We start from the raw sequence: 6753 nt of genomic DNA on the forward strand, positions 1-6753 counted from the left end.
CATTGGGTTGGTCAGAAACTACTATCTATCTGATATTTTAAGGACTTTCCTGATTTCTCTTATTATGCTCACTTTAAATTGTGGTAAAATCTTAGATTTAGATTTGTAGGTTTTTAGATTTAGCTTTAGATTATTGCTGCAAAGTATTCTCTTGTCTACGAGAAACAATTTGTGTTTTCTCTGCAGTACTGTGTGTGTTGTTTTCATTTCTTAGCAATTATTTTTCAGTATTTTTAGCTGCATTAAATCATTCCCAAGAGCACAACAGTAACATTTTCAAGATTTCAGAATAAAGAGTAGAACTTGGAGGTCAAGTTTGAGGAAAAGAATTTAGGAGTGACCTGTGTTACTCCAGTGTGTGCTAGTGGTATTCCTAACCCCTACAGTGAATAGCACATGCTGTTTTACCTGAATAGTGCTGGCATTTTTAGAGATTTTCAAGTCTATAATATTTGCTTCCTGACTACATTCCTTTCTACCATTATGCATTTGAAATAAATTAAGGTCTAAAATAATTATGACAACTACAGATTATGATATATCACAGGACCACAATTTTCCTTATAAACTGCTTTATTATTTTATTGGTAATATAAACTCTTATTGATACACTATAAATGATTATACACTAGTAGTAGCAGTTAGTGCCTAGGATCATCTCTTCGAGATTACAAATTCTTTGAAGATAAGCATTGCTATATTTATATTTATATAGTGCTTACTTTCAATTCTGTGGGGCTTCCCGGGTAGCTCAAATGGTGAAGAATCTGCCTGCAATGTGGGAGACCTGGGCTTGATCCCTGGGTTGGGACGATCCCCTGGAAAAGGGCATGGCAACCCATTCCAGTATGCTTGCCTGGAGAATCCCATGGACAGAGGAGCCTGATGGGCTGCAGTCCATGTACTCTGCCCACATTGGATGTTTGACTCACTCATTGTAATCTTATTTTATGATGGTTAATTGATTAAGGATCAATGTCTCTACATTATAAGCAGGATTTGGGCTGTTACTTGCAGCTAGGCAGAAAGGATTAAGCAAGGGAAAATGGAGGAAAGCATATCACAACTGTGAAGAAATGGTGCAGGCCAGAGAGGTGAATACTTCTGTGAATGTTTCTCTTTAGCACAGTGTGAAACTCCTGGGTATAAGAAGAGCTACAGGAAGGATGTACTGTATGGTTCAGAACTTCAGCAGTCAAACGTCTCTATGAGGTCCCATGATAAATGAAGGCTGCTTAAACTTGCCTGGTTGATGCCTATATTTCTTCTAGTCTATAAACTACCTGTAGGTAACAACCATATCTTTTTATTTGCATATCTTCTGTACTTACTCCAAAAGTCTAGCACCCAGTGTTATTTTTCACATGTGTTATTTGAGGCTGAGAAAATTCTCAGAATGCCTGGACATTTACATGGAATCAGTTCTTTATTGAAACCAGGTCATTTTGCCGTATCTATGCTGACCTGAGCATATACACTGTGAGCGTGCTCATCAGTCGGGACACATCTACTGAAAGGTCAAAAATGTAGACTGTCTGTCTACTCCATCTGCACCTATAGCCCACTGACGCTGCTACCTACCTCTCACTCTCCTTCGCCTCCTTCATGACCTTTGACCCTCTGTGTCACATTGCTTTCCATAGTCCATCGTTAGAATCATGCCCTTTCAAACTCCCTCAATTCCATGGTCTTCTCTTTGGTTTACTTATTTGACTAAAACACAATCCTGATAAAAATCTATTTCCATGCCATGCCATAGTTAAGTGTATTTGGAGTAAAACACACAATCAGACAAGTTAATTTATTTTTAAGTTCATAATCACTAAACTCTAGAAGTTCCTTTACACTGTTAGGCCCTCATCTACTTCCTCATGATGTTCACTTTTCCACTTTCTTGGACAACTATTTCACCTTTTCCTCCCTTTTAAAACTCTAAACAGCTCTGCTTGATCCCCACTCACAGCTGAAATTATTAACTTCCTGAGAAAATCAAAGCATTCAGAGGGAACTTTCGCAAGCAGCCATACACCTATTCTAAGCCAGCATTTTCCTCCTATTACTACGGAAGCACTGTTCACGTTCTGTGCTAAAGCCCAGGCTTTGTGCATTCTTTTTGCTTATTCAAGACAATTACTTCCTCAATTCTGTCTTCTCTATTCTCTAGGATCATTCTCATCAGCATTCTAACAAGCTTTTATTTTTCCCATCTTAAAAATAATTCTTTCTTTTTTCTGATTTCCCCACTAATTGCCTCCCCATTTTTCTGCTCCATTTTACAAAAAAAAAAACAAAAAACAAGAATAATCAGAACAAAATAAACAAACAGAAACCAAAAGAATCCTTGAAATATTAATGCAAACTTGATGTCTCCAAATTTAATACATTCCCTACAGGTTTTTGCCTCTATATTCCTCTGAAAATAATCATGTCAAGGTCACAGGTGTCATACACAGTGCTAACTCCAGAGTAAGTTCTTAGTCCTCATTTTCTTTGAGCTTTTAACAGCATTCGCCTTGAAACACGTTGTTCATTTGGCTTGCAAGACTTTATACTTTCCTGGTTTTTCTGCTGTAACACTGGCTGTTCCTTTCGTGTTTCCTTTCCTGGCTCTGCTTCATTCCTTGGGTCGTAACATTATTTATTCCCTTACTGATCACATCTAACCTCATGGCTTTAAATACTATTTATATGTTGATGACATCTGAATTTATATCTCCAGCCCCTGCCTCAGTTCTCTGACCACCTGACCCCATATTCAATTGCTACTGACTTCTCAATGTGAAGGTCTAACAAATCACCACAAAAATAACTTATCTGAATAGAATTTATCTTCCTTCTAACCAAACCTGTTCAACCTGTAGTTGTTTGCTTGTCAGTTAATAGAAACTCTTTTTCTAATTCTCAAGCACATGACACTGGAATCATTCCAACTCTCTTTTCCAACTCAGCTCTTCTCTCTTCTCTTCTCTTTGTCTCTGCTTCCAATTTGTCAGCAGATCCTGTCAATTATACCTTCAAAACTTACCCAGAATGTGACATTTTTAGCCACCTCCCCTAAGACTACTCTGCTCATCACAGTATATTGCCTGGATTACTAAAGTGGCCATCTAATTCATCTCTCTGCTCTCTTTCTTGCCCTTCTTCAGTTTTCAACAGAGCAGTCAAAGTGATCTTTTTAAAATGTCATATCAATTCTCTATTCAAAATCCTTCCAGTGACCCCCTGTCTATCATGGCCCTTACAATGGGTCACAAAGCCTTACACAGTCTGTCCCATTTCTTAAATGATAGGCCTCAGATACTCGCAGGTCCAGGTCACTGTAGCCCAGTGATCTGCTTGCTCTTCCTGAAACACTGTAGAATTCTATCTCAGGAGAGTTCCTCCTTCTAAGAGCTCTGTTTTCCGTGAACCTCTGCATGACACTCCCTCTTTCCTTCTGGGTCACCTTGTCAGTGAGGTCTTATTCCCCATCTCTCTTCCCTCTACCTTATTTATCACCTTTTAATGTACCATAGTGTATTCCAGGTTCCCTGGTGGCTCAGATGGTAAAGAATCTGCCTGCACTGTGGAAGACCTGGGTTTGATCCCTGGGTCAGGAAGATCCCCTGGAGAAGTAAATAGCAACCCACTCGAGTATTCTTGCTGGAGAATCCTATGCACAGAGGACCCTGGCGGGCTACAGTCCATGGGATCGCAAAGAATTGGACACGACTGAGCAACAACTACTACTAACACTAATATACCATATAGTTTTCTTATTTATTTTGGTTTTGTCTCCTTCCCCTAAAATGTAAGCTCCATGAGGATAAGTGGTTGAAGTCTGTTTTGTTCCTAGGTACTTTGAACAGTTATTGGCTTGCAGCAGGTGCTCAGTGAATAGTTATTGACTGAAAAATTAAAGAAAAAGATGGCAGGCAACAGTAATAACAATGAGCAGAAAACAGACGAATTCTCTGAACACTTAAAAGTAAAAGAAAAGGATGAATAGGGGGAAACTTATGGGAGAGAATTGATCTGAACCAACAGGAAGTTTAGATAAGGAAAAATTACTTGATTTGTAATTTTGCACCTAAGTGGAAAAGTTTCAGCAATTGGTGTTAATTATAAGGCCAGAGCTATCCCTAAAGAGCAGATTCTTATCACTTTTTACAACTGACATAAAAAAAACAAAGTGAACCCTATTTAACTCATATAGTATATGTTCAGTAAGTATTTGCAGACTGAGCAAAATTAATGAATGATCAGTGAAAGAGTTTATTTGGTATCATATCCTGGTCTCAGAAAAATATAATGTATAACTAGTATACATAATCTTTAATATGTTGGCAAACCTCTAGGTACAAGTCTACTTGCATTTTCGTTTTTAAAATTTCTTTTAAAAATAATCAAGACACAATTACAAGCAGCATATTTGGGATGACTTTTTTCCTCCATGTTATTACCATAGAACTTGATAAGAGAAGTCTTCCTTTCTTTCTACTCAGACCTCAACTTTTAGAGAGGTATCAAACTATGAGAAAAACAAAAACATTTTTCTTTTAACATCCATTATGAGGCTTGTAGGGCTTCCCAGGTTGGCTAGTGGTAAAGAACTCGCCTACCAATGCAGGAGATAAAAGAGACAGTTTCAATTCCTGGGTTGGGAAGATCCCTGGAAAAGGAAATGGCAACACTCCAGTTTTCCTGCCTGGAGAATCCTATGGACAGAGGAACCTAACAGGCTGCAGTCCATAGGGTCACACAAGTCTGACACGATCGAAGCAACTTAGCATGCAGCACATAAGGCTTATAAAAGTAAAATTTCAACAAAACTCAAACATTCATTGGAGTTATTCTAATTAGATGAATGGAAATATTATCAAGGCCTCAATATCTTCTGATTATGTAAAAGCATAATGACTTCACTGCTTATCTTAGTTCAACAACTAATATGTTTGTATTAGTGGAAGATTTTTCCCCTGGGTCTCCTCATTAATGAATAAAAATATGCCTGTTAAGCATGATGTATTCATGGAGGTGTTCTAGTTTTAACAATTTTCATGAAGCCATTGTACAAGTTTTGGTATATGTGAATAAAAAGTGATGTATTCAATATATCAAATATTTGGAGCATTGGGCAGACCTAACTTTACCTAAATGATTAAATTTTTGTATTTCATTTAAAATGATATAAAAAGTTAGCCTAAGGACGATCATGATGACAATGAGATTTTCACTTTTAATTGAATTCTATATAGCATTTATTCTCATGAGATCAAACCTTTTAATTCCAGCACCATACTCTGTATATCTAGCAGGAATAATAGAAGTTTTTAGAGGTCTTAGCAATAGAAAATTTATTCCTATCAAAGAACTCCAGCTCATTTAATGCCAAACATTTTATTTATATTCATTGAGAAATGATTACATACTGAATATGTTGCCAGCAATCTATGGCATAGTGTCAAAATTTGGACATTTACGATCTTACCTGACCCATGCTGGCAGGCATAAAGGAAAATCAGGATTCTGCCTCAGACCTTGGTGAAGTAAATGCTACCAGGCTTTCCCTCCTGCCATAAGAAACTGTAAAACTGGACAAATACACGAAACAAGTGTTTTCAGGCATTGAACACAGACCACTCAGAACTGTTATCACTGACAAAAGCAAGTAACACAAGATGAGCAAGATATTTGTCTGGCTCTTGCCTAGGGTGTTTTCCAGAGCACAGCTCAGGGACGTGGAGCGTACACAGAGGCTAGTGGTCTCATTAAATGCAGAGAGCAGATATAAGAGCTTAAAATACAATAGCTACTGGAAGCTCAAGGATAGAGTATGGGAAAGGGCAGGTCTCTGTGGAAATGGTGCTTCATGAAGCCACCCTGGAGGTCCTTAGCTAAGAGTATGATTGCACACGTGTATGGAGAGAAACAGTGAGGCCTAGCAGAGGGTGACTGCTGGGGGATTGAGAGCTGCTGCACTAGAGAGATGCAGGAGGTCTTAAAACGCCAGGAGATGTGTGAATGCTGTTTAAGCCTTACTGTGTACCTCAGTTATTTAGCCAGAATCTTCAAAAGGCCTCATCTAAGGGAAGAAGACTAATGTATGGAGCATGGTCTCTGTGTGTGTGTGTGTGTGTGTGTGTGTATGTGTGTGGTCAGTCGTTTAGCCATGTCCAACTGTTTTGTGACCCAATGGACTGTAGCCCACCAGGCTCCTCTGGCCATGGAATTTTCCAGACAACCATACTGGCGTAGGGTGTCATTTCCTACTCCAGGGGATCTTCCCAACCCAGAGATTGAACCTGAGTCTGTTGCTTCTCCTGCATTGGCAGGCAGATTTTTACCACTAGTGCTAGAACTAAAGGGGAAAACAACCTAACTAGATCAGCCATAATGAAAAATAAAACTAAGTCTGGAGGAAACAAAAGTATTTGTCAATAATTTAACCATCTGACATAACAAAATTCAACACTTTTTCAAAGGCAACATAATGAAGACATAATAATCATACAATGTCCAGTATGAAATAAAAATAGTTACTAGATTTGTGAATCAGCAGGGAAACGTGACCTCAAGTGAATTGAGGTCAACAGAAACAGATCCTGCGAATGACCCATGTATTGGAATTATCAGACAAGAACTTTAAAAGAGCTATAACAGTGTTCAGACATATTAAAGAAAAGATGAACATAAGGAATAAGTATATGAGAAATATCAGCAGAGAAATTGAAACTCTAAAAAATTCAATTTCTGGAATTTACAAGCAAAATC

Source organism: Cervus elaphus, chromosome 13 (assembly GCF_910594005.1).
Source record: "Cervus elaphus chromosome 13, mCerEla1.1, whole genome shotgun sequence".
In the NCBI taxonomy this organism is placed as follows: Eukaryota; Metazoa; Chordata; class Mammalia; order Artiodactyla; family Cervidae; genus Cervus; species Cervus elaphus.